This window comes from Somniosus microcephalus, chromosome 26 (genome assembly GCF_052327205.1).
Source record: "Somniosus microcephalus isolate GS21.2 chromosome 26, FLI_Smic_1.0, whole genome shotgun sequence".
NCBI lineage: Eukaryota > Metazoa > Chordata > Chondrichthyes > Squaliformes > Somniosidae > Somniosus > Somniosus microcephalus.
This window is the reverse complement of record NC_141012.1, coordinates 18,847,563-18,863,815: the sequence shown is the minus strand read 5'-3', so window position 1 is coordinate 18,863,815 and position 16,253 is coordinate 18,847,563.

Here is a 16,253-nt window from a genome sequence, read left to right as displayed (position 1 = left end):
AGACGAGGGAACTGGATGTAATATCTCCAAGATTGCAGATGACACAAAGCTGGGTGGGCGTGTGTGCTGTGAGGAGGATGCCGAGAAACTCCAGTATGATTTGGAAAGGTTGGGTGATTGGGCAGATGCATGGCAGATGCAGTATAATGTGGATAAATGCGAGGTTATCCACTTTGGTGGCAAAAACAGGAAGGCAGCTTATTATCTGAACGGCAATAGATTGGGAGAAGGGGAAGTGTAATTAGACTTGGGTGTCCTTGTGCACCAGTCGCTGAAGGTAAGCATGCAGGTGCAGCAGGCGGTTAAGAAGGCAAATGGTATGTTGGCCTTCAAAGCAAGAGGATTCGAGTACAGGAGCAAGGATGTCTTGCTGCAGTTGCACAGGGCCTTGGTGAGACCACACCTTGAGTATTGTGTGCAGTTTTGGTCGCCTTATCTGAGGAAGGATGTTCTTGCCATGGAAGGAGTGCAGCGAAGATTCACCAGGCTGATGCCTGGGATGGCAGGAATGACGTATGAGGAGAGATTGGGTTGATTGGGCTTATATTCGCTGGAGTTTAGAAGAATGAGAGGGAATCTCATTGAAACTTATAAAATTCTAACAGGACTAGACAGACTAGATGCAGGAAGGATGTTCCCGATGGTGGGGGAGTCCAGAACCAGGGGTCACAGTCTAAAGATAAGGGGTAAGCCATTTAGGACAGAGATGAGGAGGAATTTCCTCCTCAGAGAGTGGTGAACCTGTGGAATTCTCTACCACAAAAGGCAGTTGAGGCCAATTCATTAAATATATTCAAGAAGGAGTTAGATATATTTCTTAAGGCTAATGGGATCATGGGATATGGGGAGAAAGCAGGGACAGGGTACTGAATTTGGATGATCAGCCATGATCTCATTAAATGGCAGAGCAGGCTCGAAGGGCCGAATGGCCTACTCCTGCTCCTATCTTCTATGTTTCTATATCAAGAAACAGCTGAGCGCATTGGATACAGCAAAGGCTATGTGCCCTGACAACATCCCGGCTATCATGCTGAAGACTTGTGCTCCAGAACTAGCCACGCCTCTAGCCAAGCTGTTACAGTACAGCGACAACACTGGCACCTACCCGATAATGTGGCAAACTGCCCAGGTATGTCCTGTCCACAAAAAGCAGGACAAGTCCAATCCGGCCAATTACCGCCCCATCAGCCTACTCTCAATCATCAGCAAATTGAGAGAAGGTATCATCAACAGTGCTATCAAGCCGCCATTACTCACCAATAACATAGTCACTGATGCCCAGTTTGGGTTCCGCCAAGACCACTCGGCTCCAGACCTCATTGCAGCCTTAGTCCAAAGATGGACAAAGGAGCTGAATTCCAGAGGTGAGGTGAGAGTGTCTGCCCTTGACATCAAGGCAGCATTTGACCGAGTGTGGAATCAAGGAGCCCTAGTAAAACTGAAGTCAATGGGAATCAGGGGGGAAACTCTCCACTGGCTTGAGTCATACCTAGCACAAAGGAAGATGGTTGTCGTGGTTGGAGGTCAATCACCACAGCCCCAAGACATCACTGCAGGAGTTCCTCAGGGCAGTGTCCTAGGCGCAACCATCTTCAGCTGCTTCATCAATGACCTTTCCTCCAACATAAGGTCAGAAATGGGGATGTTCGCTGATGACTGCAGATTGTTCAGTGCCATTCACAACTCCTCAGATAATGAAGCAGTCCATACCTGCATGCAACAAGACCTGGGCTGATAAGTAGCAGGTAACATTCGCGCCACACAAGTGCCAGGCAATGACTATCTCCAACAAGCGAGAGTCTAACCACCGCCCCTTGACATTCAACAGCATTACCATCGCCAAATCCCCCACCATCAACACCCTGGGGGTCACCATTGACCAGATCCTTAACTGGACCAACCACATAAATACTGTAGCAACAAGAGCAGGTCAGCTGAGGCTAGGCATTCTGCGGTGAGTGTCTCACCTCCTGACTCCTCGAAGCCTTTTCACCATCTACAAGGCACAAGTAAGGATTGTGATGGCATACTCTGCACTTGCCTGGATGTGTGCAGCTCCAACAACACTCAAGAAGCTCGACACCATCCAGGACAAAGCAGTCTGCTTGATTGGCACCCCATCTACCACCTTAAACATTCACTTCCTCCACCACTGGCGTACCATGGCTGCAGTGTGTACCATCTACAAGATACACTGCAGCAACTCACCAAGGCTTCTTCGGCAGCACCTCCCAAACCCGTGACCTCTTCCACCTAGAAGGACGAGTGCAGCAGGCACATGGGAACACCACCACTTCCAAGTTCCCCTCAAGTCACACACCATCCTGACTTAGAAGTATATTGCCAATCCTTCATCATCACTGAGTCAAAATCCTGGAACTCCCTCTGTACTGGTCTCGCTAGCCGTGCTCCTATCTAGTTATCCAGCAAGTTAAACACTTATTCAAATAATTCCTCGAGAAGCTGGTTTGCTGTTTTGAAGCTTTACTTGAACAAATTTGTGAAACTGTAAACAAAGACAAAGTATGTTTTGTACATAGAACTGAGTACTATACATTAGATATTACATAAGATAGATACATATTTATCACAATAGAATAGACTAATTGTATAACTAACTAACATTTGAGCTGGACTTCTGTAACTACCAACTATTAACTTCTTATAAACAAAGTATTGTCAAATACTACACTGACAAAGTTGCTATCATGTTAACAAACAAAGATACTCACAGATATTGCGTCTGGCCTATCATATGAGATGAGATGGAACTGGACTGAGAATGGAATCCCTCATGGAAGATTCTCCATTACTCTGCCAGGTTCTTTCTGGGAAACTACTTCCGGGGTCAAACAGGAAGAAAGGTCAACTGACCTCTGCTGTATACTAACACTGCTAACACAATAACCACCACCAGAGGGTACTATCTGCATGTGATAAGTCTAGAACACCCTCCCTAACAGCACTGTGGGAGTACCTTCACCACACGGACTGCCGCGGTTCAAGAGGGTGGCCCCCCACCACCTTCTCAAGGGCAATTAGGGATGGGCAATAAATGCTGGCATTGCCAGCAACACCCACATCCCATAAATGAATTTAAAAAAATTCCCCGCCTCTTGCGCTCCAAGAGGCAACTAGCGCTCCTCTTCCCTCTTGGAGCAAAAAATAGGAATTTTTCAAATGTTTGAAAAGGCTGGTGCCTGGCACTAACTTTTCAAACATTTTGACTTAGCGTCCCAAATGGCGCTCGAGGGGAACTTCTCCCCCTTAAATGTTTATGGATCTTGCAGCGTTGCTTTCTCAATAGGAATCCATTGGAAAAAATAAAACTGCACTGTTATTGAACTTACTCTAAAAGGTGGCAAAATGTCCTTTAGACTTATTTCTTTGGAATAAGGTGTCAGAAAAGGGCTTCTACAAATTTTTCTAATTTAAATTCGGTCTCTGTACAGTACATCCCAGTAGTTTGTTGACACTTTATAATGTGTAGATGACAGCAGGTAGGAAAGCTGTGAATGAAAATATTGCGATTAAAATTCTCTTCACGGCGTCACTTGCCGTTTGCTCTTTGTGCATTGTTCAACACTGACGTGAATCATTCATTGTATGAGGCATAAATAAATCCAGGCAAGCTTTTTTATGGAAATGATTTACCTTTGCATAAATGCAGCAGCATAAAGGGCAAAACATAGGCTAACAATTGGAAAAATAAGCGTATTTAATAGAGATGAAGTCTGTGTTTACCAAAAATAAAATTGATGGGACATTATTTGGAGATTGTTGCTTGTTTCACTTGTTCTCTGAATGCATTTTGCTCATAATTCACAGGTGTCTTGCAAACCAGATCTCTTGCATGTAAAAACATTTCACAAAGTCATGCTTTAATAGGAATAATGGGGGTAATTTTAACCTCCAAAAATGGGTGGTCGGGGCCGGGTGAGATGTAAAAAAAATGTAAATCTCAAACCCGACCCCAACCCACCTCCATCCCGCTCACTTTTGGGTTTAATGGAGGCTGGGCAGACAACCAACCTACCCTCAAGAGGCAGGTTGGCCATTTAAATATTATAATGAGGCTGGGAGCCTTAGATTGAACATGTTTTACAGGTTTAACCCTGGCTGACCGGGTTTCCCAGGCCTCGGGAAACCCGGCAGCTCAAGGGAGGTGAGAATAGCTTAGGGGAGAAGGTAAGTGCCTTTACAGCACTGCTTGTGGGCTATGAGGAGCAAGAGTGCTTTCTCCCAGCACACCAAGCTGACCTGCTTCCCTGCCATCGGTCCCCTCCCCACCCCACCATCGGATCCCACCCTGATCCAAAGACCCCCCAGGGTCAGGGATCGGAACCCCCGACCACCCCCCTGGGATTGACCACCACCCCGGGGTTGGGGATCGGACACCCCTACACCCCCACACCCCAAACCCCCGCCCAACCACCCTCCCCCTAGCAGTTGCAGGTTCCCTACCTGTGGCTACGGCCTACTCCGGAGTGCTCCCCGCCAGACTTAAAGCCAAGCCCAGGCTGACTTCTGGGTGGGAATCCTGTTGGAAGACAAAGATGCACACTGTGGAGTCAAAACTCCAGAGCATGCGGAGAAATTTCCGGGTATCCCGACCAAAACCCCTCCCCTACTCAAAAAACCCGCCCCTGACAATATTGGGGCCTATATTTGTAAACTATGGGGGTAATTGTAACATAACTCGCCCAGCAGGAAACCACATGGAATCGGGTGGAAAGCCGATTTTACATCCCGCCCAACATTGCGCTCCATTGACAAGATCAGAAGGGGTGTAAAAGCTGCCTTGCACCCGATCCAGTCAGTTCCCCGACAGGTGAGTGAAATTGAAATTGCCGCAATAAATTTTAAAATGTCTTGCTGGAACCATTACTTTGGTGCACAATTCTGATTGTTTTGCACTCTGAATCAAGATTGCTTATTTCTTCAAATGCAGAATTAAAAAAAAAATCACCTCACTAGGGACTGAATTAGTGCAGTGGTTCAGCGGATTCTCCTTTCACCAATGGGGTCGGAGTTCAAATCCAGGCGCGGCTGATTGGGTGAAAGTGTCCTTGGGCTACAACTTTTGTTTGTGAGGCTGGTCGATTCTTTGACATGAAATGTATGGCACGATACTAGACCAAGAAGGCAGGAGAAAGTGGGATGGTTGGTTAACCCTGAGCATTGATGGCAGCAGTGGATCTGCTGTAAGGGAAGATCTTCCTGCCCACTCCACTCAGTAAAGCGGTGTGATAGTGCATACTCTGTGTTTACTTAAAATCTCAATTCTACCCATGTAAACAGCACCTTGAGATGGTAGTGATTTAGGGTTAAACCTTCTGTCTCCTACAGCAACAGACAACAACATCACTCCTAATCCTTATGCTGTAACTGATATTAACTCATGAGCACCAGCTTAAGGCTGTTTTTAATTCTTTAAGGCCCAGAGCTCAGTTCACAGTGCACATGTTCAGTTTTGATTATATTTGTTCAAACCAATCCCAGTCAGGACGCTTTGACCTTCTAGCTGTGATCCTTATCCATTTATTAGACAACTGACAGAGAGCAGGCTGTTATATAATGAGAAAGGTAAGCCTGTCCAAAAAATATTGGATAGTCTAACAATTGGATCATCCATAAAGGAGCTAATCATGATTCATATATCTTTTTTTCAGATGAGTGTTGAATATATTTGTTTTTCATACGCTTCTGACCCAAACCAAGGTGCAGAATAAATTCTAATGAAAGATAAATTACAGATCCCAATGTGAAGTTCTTCCTAGGCTGGAAAACTTACATAAAAAAGACCTCAGCTCCAAAACGAACCATTTACAGGCACATCCAAGTTAACCAGGATCGATTACCTTTGTCTTCTGAAGGGTTGGGGCCTCAGCAGTACTCACCACAACACTAAGCTGGTGAGAGTTTTATGCAGCCTCGTAAGGACGTACTGGGCAGAGTTGCTGGGGTAGCCCAGGGACTCCCCCGATACGCCGCTTTGATGAGAGGGGGCTGGCAGAGGAATTGTTCTCCCCTCCCCCACTGCAAAATGGCTGCCGGCAGGCAATCCACCCGCACTTTGGCTGGACCAATTTCACAAATAAATTATGCTAACATTGGCCAAATGCCTCTGTCACAGGTACTTGTAACATTAACAAATCGAAGGAATTTCTCAGCTGTCAACTTGCAGTTTGCACCATAATGAAGAGTGTAGTCCATGTGGTAGACACTGAGAAAATAATTTCTTACATGTATATTAATGTACAACAGGGAGAGGAAGTTAGTGGGATATAATTCACTAAGTCACAGCCAGAAATGTGGATGAAGTTAGTCATTTAGAAAAAATCCACTTCAATGGTGTATCACTTCATTAACAGGTGGTTTATTCAAGTGTAAAATATAGAATGAAGTTGCAGCTTTTTATGTTTCTACAAAAGAGTATTTTTTTTATTATTAATTTATGGGATGTGGGCGTCGCTGGCAAGGCCAGCATTTATTGCCCATCCCTAATTGCCCTTGAGATGGTGGTGGTGAGCTGCCTTCTTCAACCACTGCAGTCCGTGTAGTGAAGGTACTCCCACACTGCTGTTAGTGAGGGAGTTCCAGGATTTTGACCCAGCGACGATGAAGGAACGGCGACATACTTCCAAGTCAGGATGGTGTGTGATTTGGAGGGGAACTTGGAGGTGGTGGTGTTCCCATGCAGCTGCTGCCCTTGTCCTTCTAGGTGGTAGAGGTCGCGGGTTTGGGAGGTGCTGTCAAACAAGTATCTAGCATATCAGTATGATTTGTACACCACATTTTATGGTATTTTTAATCAGGTACATGATACTATGTTCAAAAAGTGCAAATTGTTAAATACATTGACCACATTGTGACTTATGGTCATGTGACAGCACCACCTATATTTCCAAGTGACAACATTTTCAACCAGAAAATATCCCAAGGGTTGGGAATATGCATGTATCATAGGAGATACAACTTAAGCAAAGAGCTCCACAAATTGTGTCAACAAAAAGCAGTATTCTCCCTTCGTTGAAATTCCTGTCCCAACCAAAACCAGCAGAGGCAATGGAATTCCTAAACTAATCTGCCGGGACTGACCCATCCCATCATTTCCCACTTAGCTCTCACATCACCAACTGTAAGAAATGGAGATAAACTATGAACAGAAGCTCTAATACATGGCCCTGCTTCAAAGAACTCTCCTTTGATTCACAGGCAGACTTTAATGACATTACTTAAGAGTGATTTCTCCAGTTAAACAATAAATGTGTGTAATTGCATCCTGTATTTAAAAATTACTTTTTTTTGTGGAATTTTTCTCTTTTGATATTTCAATGAAATCCTTTACATGATGGATGGCTTTGTACTTGACATAAACTATCTGCAATATTCTTTGAAGAAAAAAATAAGTATATATATTATATAGTCCAGCCAATTTAAAAAAAAGATTGACTTGACCCTGCTTAAGAGTACATCTATCCCTGTCTTCCAGGCACTGACCCTGTACTGAATGTCAGATAAGGCTGAAACTTGGGCAATTCCAATTCTGATTTGAGCCAGTACAAAATGGTAGAAAATATGAACTATTTTTTGATCTCAAAGGGAATATCAAAGAGAATTGTGGTTCTGTTGTAACAAAATTAAACCAATGCAGTTAGTGCGAAGAATGAAAATGAGATCGGGTGCATCAATAGCATGGAAACAATTGGCTTTAAGGGAATGAGATGAGACAAATTAACCTTGATCATTAGAAGCTGAAATGCAGATAATAGAGTTTTTTCACATTAATGTTTTAATATTGTTATTCTAATGATGAATATAACTTGAAAAAAGCCTGGAGGTAGATTAGAGGGAATAAACTCAAGAGAACTGAGCATTCATGGCGATGGGGAAGGGATATGTGAGTAATCGCACATTTCCCCTCAGTAATCCATATAAGGACAAATCTTGCATCTAACATGCGCATGTCATATTTCAAAGTATAAACACGAAAAGCATATGTCACACCACATGTCTTGCTCAAATATCATAATCCAGTTTTCTGGTATCACTCATGGATCCTTTCTACTGTAATGAATATTCACATTACTTACTGCATTCAATAAGAATATATTAATTATTTCAAAGGTTGGACAACCAAAATATGCAAAAAGGCAGCTTTTAATGAAATGAAAAGCATGTTTAAACTTTCCTGTTACATGTGATCCCACTAACTGTGCGTGTTGCCTGCAAGCAAATGTCAATTGCTCCTACCAGTCAGTTTGTGATTCTGTCTGGCCAAGTGGATGCATCTGTTGATTTTGAAGAACCATACTGTTCCTGCGCAAATCTGTCCAGCATTGTACAAAAAAAGACAATTTTTCATTTATTCAGAGAGTTGGCAAAGAAGGTTCAGGAGGGGTATGAATCATCTTGAGAACTGTGCGTGTGTGTGGATATGTGTGTGGGCGTGTGTCAAGGGAGAAGAGAAAGTCTCACTGGTCTGCAGATAGTAATGATTGCTCTTCTAAAGTTGATGTTTAAGCACACATTGTTGCCGAACATTTCGATTTTTATCTGGCCTGTCCTGTACCAGACTTACAGGTGCCTATAGTTGACATTAGGGGACAGAATTGGCTAAATGTTCCATTCCTCAGCAACAAACTTATAAATTCACCAAAAATATTAATTAAAATCTATCCCCCAAGGAACAGCACAGCTATTTCAACTCTTGCACTTCATGCCACTTACTTTAAAATCCACAGAGACCTTTCTGAAGTAGTATTGTCGGAGATAAAATACTCCAATTGGAAAAATATATGACAGGCCCATACCCAGCAGTCCCCTGACTGCCGACGTCAATGTAGAGACTGAAACTCAGGCGGAGTGAAATAGTTTTCCTACCATAACATTTACTTGGCACCTGACAGCTCTACTGTCGTGGGAAATATAAAGGTTGCTTTGGCTTGTCTTGACCTAGATATTTTTTTAAGGCAAACAGCATAATGTGCTTTTTTTTTGCGTTGAGCTGTTTCCCGTTTGTACAAAATAGTTCATTGTCCAGAGCTTATGGGATTGGAGACCAACAATCCACTTCCAAGATGAAAATGAAAATGAAATGATTCTCATCCACTACAAAAGAGCAAATTCCTCTGGTGCAACATTGACTGTGATCATTGTACTGAGGAATATCTGTGGAGAATATAAAGCAGGCGTGTTGTATGGATTATTATTCTCTTGCTTGTGATGATGTTACAACAGCCTGGTAGCTGGATTTATTTTGATACTAAATGTTAGATGACAACAAGGAAGGAACATATCATTTTGAAAGATTCTAAATACTGCAAATCCCATGTACGATGAACATCACTTGCCATGCTGACATTTATTGACTACAGGTATTCATTTAATGCTTAGTTGATCGTATTAACTGCACATATTAATAGCCTGGAATTTCCTGGAAAGTTTCAGCACATTGACAGTGTACGAGTGGCATTGCGGCAGTGCTTTCCCTTGAGGAAATTGGTGCACAACCGATTTACGCCGGTCTTGCACGGAAACATCGCTGTGGCAGGTTTCCTCAATTGTTTCCGTTGCCTCCGAGATCTGGCTAAACCCCCTTACTGCTCGTTTAAATTGGTATCATAACACGCAAGAGTCTCTGTTGCAGACAACAAGGAGCTGGAGAGTGCAAGCTGTAATGGAGGAGGAGCAACATAGAAACAGAGATGATGGCAATGGGCCAGGAGACTGCCAACAGAAAGGAGGAATGAATGTCCTAAACCGCATGGTAATGCTACCCTCTTATGAGACCACACCTGGAGTAGTGTGCACAGTTCTGGTCTCCTTATCTAAGGAAGGAGATACTTGCCTTGGAGGCGGTGCAACAAAGGTTCACTAGATTGATTCCTGGGATGAGAGGGCTGTCCTATGATGAGAGATTGTGTAGAATGGGCCGATACTCTCTGGAGTTTCAAAGAATGAGAGGTGATCTCATTGAAACATACAAGATTCTGAGGGGGATTGACAGGGTAGATGCTGAGAGGTTGTTTCCCCTGGCTGGAGTGTCTAGAACTAGGGGGCATAGTCTCAGGATAAGGGGTCGTCCATTTAAGACTGAGATGAGGAGGAATTTCTTCGCTCAGAGGGTTATGAATCTTTGGAATTCTCTGCCCCAGAGGGCTGCGAATGCTGAGTCTTTGTGTATATTCAAGGCTGAGATAGATAGATTTTTAGACTCTAGGGGAATCAAGGGATATGGAGATTGGGCGGGAAAGTGGAGTTGAGGTCGATGATCAACCATGATCTTATTGAATGGCGGAGCAGGCTCGAGGGGCCGTATGGCCTACTCCTGCTCTTATATCTTATGTGTAATTTGCATTGTTATAAGAATATGAGGGTGGTATTACCATAGAACTTGGATTCAGATCAAGAGATTTCAAGCTGCTTGGTCTAGATAGATATTCATTGAAACAGGCAGGCAGTAATCAGGGGCCAATGCACCCGACTTTCCTACAACTATAAAATGTTGTTATTTTTGAGGAAGATCTGAATTGGAGCCATTCCCTTCTCCTCATCCCAAGTGTCTAGTCTCCTGCAGCATCCAAGAAATGCCAACTGGTACCGTATCAGTGGTTAACATCCTCACATGTCTTCAATATTAAAACATATTTGGTAGTCTGAGTGACACAGTGGGTTAGTTCACTATACTTTTTCCTCTGGAATGTGAGTTTGGATGAACCCAGACTGTTGAGCTACCAACCTCCTCACTTTGTTGCCTGTAGGGGCCCGACATGAAATGAGTTTGAGCTGTCCGACCTAATTCCTGGTGGCTGTAAGCTACAAAAGCAAACTGTCCCAAATTTGACACTAAGTCCTTGAAATTACGCTGTGCAAATATTCATCTATCAATGCTTAGTGGTTATCTTAAACTGGTAAAATAACAGTCAAAGGGATTTCATACAAGTAAATTAAGATTAATATGTAAATTAATGCTTGTGCACAAATCTTTGAAGGTGGCAGGACAGGTTAACAATGCAGTTAATAAAGTATATGGGATCCTGGGCTTTGTAAATAGAGACATAGGCTGGGATCTTACCTGAGGAGGCATGTTGGGGGCGGGACTGCTGGTTTCCGGGTTCTAGTCCTGCCCCCAGCGACGTCTGACGAGCTGACACTATTTTCCCCTGATTGGCCTTGTTAAGCCCGCCCGTCAGATGACGTCTATGCATGACGCTTCATCTGCCGGTTTTGTTAAAGTGACAGGCACCACACTTGTTTGACAGATGAAATGTCAGTGTTTGACTGCATTGAGGTGCTGTCAAACACTGACAATCATTGTCCATAGGTGAGCCCTTGCACCCAGGCTCACCAATGACTCTCTCCTTAGGAGAAAACAGATGACAGCTGCATGTGAGATTGCAGAAGCTATCTGTCAATTCACCCGATCAGATGAGGCTTCGCAGGAACATCAAATCTTGTCACCTGCAGATACATATAGACATAGAAACATACAAGATAGGAACAGGAGTAGGCCATTCGGCCCCTCGAACCTGCTCCGCCAGTCAATGAGATCATGGCTGATCATCCAAATTCAGTACCTGGTCCCTGCTTTCTCCCCATATCCCTTGATCCCTTTAGCCTTAAGAAATATATCCAACTCCGTCTTGAATATATTTAATGAATTGGCCTCTACTGCCTTCTGTGGTAGAGAATTCCACAGGTTCACCACTCTCTGGGTGAAGAAATTCCTCCTCATTTCTGTCCTAAATGGCCTACTCCTTATCCTTAGACTGTGACCCCTGGTTCTGGACTCCCCGACCATCGGGAACATCCTTCCTGCATCTAGTCTGTCCAGTCCCGTCAGAATTTTATAAGTTTCAATGAGATCCCCTCTCATTCTTCTAAACTCCAGCGAGTACAAGCCCAATCGCCCCAATCTCTCCTCATACGTCATTCCTGCCATCCCAGGTATCAGTCTGGTGAATCTTCGCTGAACTCCTTCCATGGCAAGAACATCCTTCCTCAGATAAGGCGACCAAAACTGCACACAATACTCAAAATGTGGTCTCACCAAGGCCCTGTATAACTGCAGCAAGACATCTTTGTTCCTGTACTCAAACCCCCTCGCTACGAAGGCCAACATACCATTTGCCTTCTTAACTGCCTGCTGTACCTGCATGCTTACCTTCAGCGACTGGTGCACAAGGACACCCAGGGCTCGTTGCACTTCCCCTTCTCCCAATCTATTGCCATTCAGATAATAATCTGCCTTCCTGTTTTTGCCACCAAAGTGGATAACCTCACATTTATCCACATTATACTGCATCTGCCATGCTTCTGCCTAATCACCGAACCTGTCCAAATCATCCTGTAGTTTCTCGGCATCCTCCTCACCGCACACACGCCCACCCAGCTTTGTGTCATCTGCAAATTTGGAGATATTACATCTATTTCCCTTGTCTAGATCATTAATATATATTGTGAATAGCTGGGGTCCAAGGGCCGATCCCTGCGGTACCCCACTAGTCACTGCCTGCCACTCGGAAAAAGACCCGTTTATTCCAACTCTTTGCTTTCTGTCTGCCAACCAGTTCTCTATCCAAATCAATACCTTGCCCCCAATCCCATGTGCCTTAACTTTACACGCTAATCTCTTATGCGGGACCTTATCGAAAGCCTTCTGAAAGTCTAAATACATCACATCCACTGGTTCTCTCTTATCTATTTTACTAGTTACATCCTCAAAAAATTCCAGTAGATTAGTCAAGCACGATTTACCTATAAACAGAATAAAAATATTTCTCACTACATTCTCTCACCTGTCATACTTACCTGTGCACCATTGCATCCATCACACTGCCTCTGCAGCTGTCATTTGCACACATACACTGCAGCAGACCCACAGCTCGCCTCGTTGACCCTGGCGGGGTTTCCCGCCGTCGGGAAGCCCGCATCAGCAGGCTGAAAATGGGGAAAAGCCTCTTAACTGTCTGTTAACTACCTGTTAACAGGCAGTTAATTGGCTCTAATCCCCTTCCCGCCTGCTGGGAAGATGGTTCGGAGGCGGGTTGGGAGCGGGGTTGGGACCCGCTCCCTATTTTTCCCATTTTCCCACCAGTCCCGCCTCCAAACGCACTTCCTCAGGGCTGGTAAAATCCAGCCCATAGAGTACAAAAGCCAGGAAGTTATGCTAAACCCATATAAAACACTAGTTCGGCCCCAGCTGGAGTATTGTGTCCAATTCTGGACACCACACTTTAGGAAGGACATGAAGGCTTTGGAGAGGGTGCAGAAGAGATTTACTAGAATGGTTCCAGGGATGAGGGATTATAGTTACGTGGATAGACTAGAGAAGCTGGGGTTGTTCCCCTTGGAGCAGAGAAGGTTAAGAGGAGGTTTGACAGAGGTGTTTAAAATCATGACGGGTTTAGATAGAGTAAATAAAGAGAAACTGTTTTCAATGGCTGAAGGGTCGATAACCAGAGGGCACAGATTTAAGGTGATTGGCAAAAGAACCAGAGGCGACATGAGGGAAAACTTTTTTATGCAACAAGTGGTTAGGATTTGGAATACACTGCCTGATGGGGCGGTGGACACAGATTCAATAGCAGCCTTCAAAAGGAAATTGGATAAATACTTGAAGGAGAAAAAATTGCAGGAATATGGGGAAAGAGCAGGTGAGTGGGACTAACTGGATTGCTCTTCGAAAGAGTTGGCACAGACTCGATGGGCCAAATGGCCTCCTTCTGTGCTGTACTATTCTATGATTCTATGAATAGTTATATAGTATAATTTCAAGGCCTAAATTTCTTCTTGTGCTGAGGTGGCATAAAGATGCTTGATAAGAAATTGAAATGTTTCACTGGTGCACTGCAGGGCACTCTTGTCAGGTTGGGCTGAAGTATACTTTTGGGGGATATGGCAGAAGAAGCTGTACCCTGTAACTGGCTGTGCTATACCTGACCTAGGTGCACTGTATAGGATGAGAAAATAGAAAAGTGTTCTGTTCTCCAGTGCTAATGTCTCTCTACTTGACGAGTTCAACAGTTCTCTGTCTGCACATCCATCTACCTTTTGGCAAATCCAGGTAATTGTAGCTACTTTTGAACCCCATCAGAGGCAGTTATTCTGCTGCTAAAGGATAGTATTGTGGCCCATTACAGCTGCAAGGTGTAATTGCTCTCTATTCTTGATATTAATGCTCAGGTCAGTTACAAACTGGTTTACCTTCTTTTAAAGTGTGATTACTGAAGCCAATTAGGAGCGACATTCCATGTCACTGAGGTATTTTCTGTTGCAGGGGGAGTTTCTCTGTCAACTGCAAGTCATTGACTTACTTTCTCTTTATTAATACTTTTTTGAAGTGTCACACATTTTGAACTGCGAAAGAAATTTGCATATAGAGAAAACACACGTTAGACATCGCTCTCTCTCCCCCTCACTGTCTGTCTGTACAAGTAAATTTCCATGGCATTGCTTATGGTACGTCTCATGATGTGCTGTTTTAGAAGGACAGGAGTGTCCTTCCATTTAATGCACAATCATAGATGCCAATGTCTAGCCAATTTGGTTCACTCCACATAACATTGATTATCAGCAGAGAACACGGGACACAGCAAAGTCTATGGACCCTGATAACATCCTTGGCTGTTGTACCGCACACCAGAACTAGCCAGCTTCCCAACAAGTGATTCCAATGCAGCTATGACACCAACATCTGACAATGTGGCCAATTGCCCAAGTATGTCCTAGCCACAAAAAGCAGGACTAGTCTAATCCAACCAATTACTGCCCTATCAGCCTCCTCCTATCAGCATCAAAGTAACCACCGCTGCCATTAAGTGACACCGATTCACCAATAACCTGCTCACTAATGAGCAGTTCAGCTTGTGCAAGAACTAGCTGACTCCAGACCTCATCACAGCCTTGCTCTAGACATGGTTGCAGGATCTGAATGCCAGAGAAGAGGTGAGAGTAGATGCCCTCACCATCAAGGCAATATTCCACCAAGTGTGGCACCAAAGCGAATGGTGAAACTGAGGTCAATGGGAGTTGAAGGGAAAATTTACCAATGGCTGACACACACGAAGATGGTGGTGGTTGATTGAGGCCAGCCATCGCAACCCATGCACACCGATGCATAGAACCCATCATGGCAGCATCCTTAGCCCATCCATCTTAAGGTGCTTTATCAATGACCTTTCCTCCATCATAAGGTCGGCAGTGAGACTATTTGTTGATGAATCTCCAGAGTTCGGCTCCATTCACAGTTCCTCCAGTGATTACGCAGCACAAACTAGCCCACAGCAGGACGTCAACAGCATGCAGGCCTGGGATAACACGTGACAGGTAACATGGGACCCACAGAAGTGCCAGGCAATGATTAAGGCTTTTTATAGTTTTCCAGGTTGGCATTTACGTATATTCAACATTGGGCTTCAGGCTTCTGTTGGCAGCTGAAGAGAATGAAGAATGGATACTGAGGGATAGGTGAGGAGGGGGGAAAAACACAATAATGGAGGCAAAAGCAAAATACTGCAGAGGCTGGAAATGTGAAATAAAAATAGAAAATGCTGGAAGTTGTAGAATTCGCGAAATTTTCATTGAATTAATCACGCAGGAAAATAGGGTTAATAAAACAGCTTTATTGACCAAAAGAAGCTTGTACAGAGAAACCTTTGATAAAAGGGCACACAAAATGGCCACCAGACCTCGTGACCAGCTTCTGGGACCATTTGAATTTCTGTTACTGCAAGCCAGACAGGCTTGTGGATTGAGGACATTAGAAGCCCGCGAAAACCAGTTTCGGGAAGCCGAAACTCATGGAACTGAGTATACATATTGATTAGATTATAAGTACAGGACAGATTTGGGTGGCAGGATGAGGCCCATCAAGAAATGGGTGGACAATTGAACGAACGCTTAAACCCATTACACTGTACAAAGAGAAGCCGTTTAACAGCCATCCAGGGCGATCTCCAGACCGATCAATATACAAACTGAGTTACGGTAACAAAGCAAAGACATTATCGGCCCAGGAGGGCCAGTTCAGCTATCACCAGCTCCCGTTATGAAGACAAAACACCCCTGCAGAGAGTTCTGCCCGCCAAAATTATTACAAAGACAGGACTATGATTTGGCGGGAGATAAGAATGTTCCAAAAGGGTATAACTGTGGATTAAGAAAAGTCCATCAGAGAGTTCTCCATCGGTACGTTTCGGGACAGACTCCATCGGAACCAAGCAGCACTTCGGTTCGGACCGTGTTCG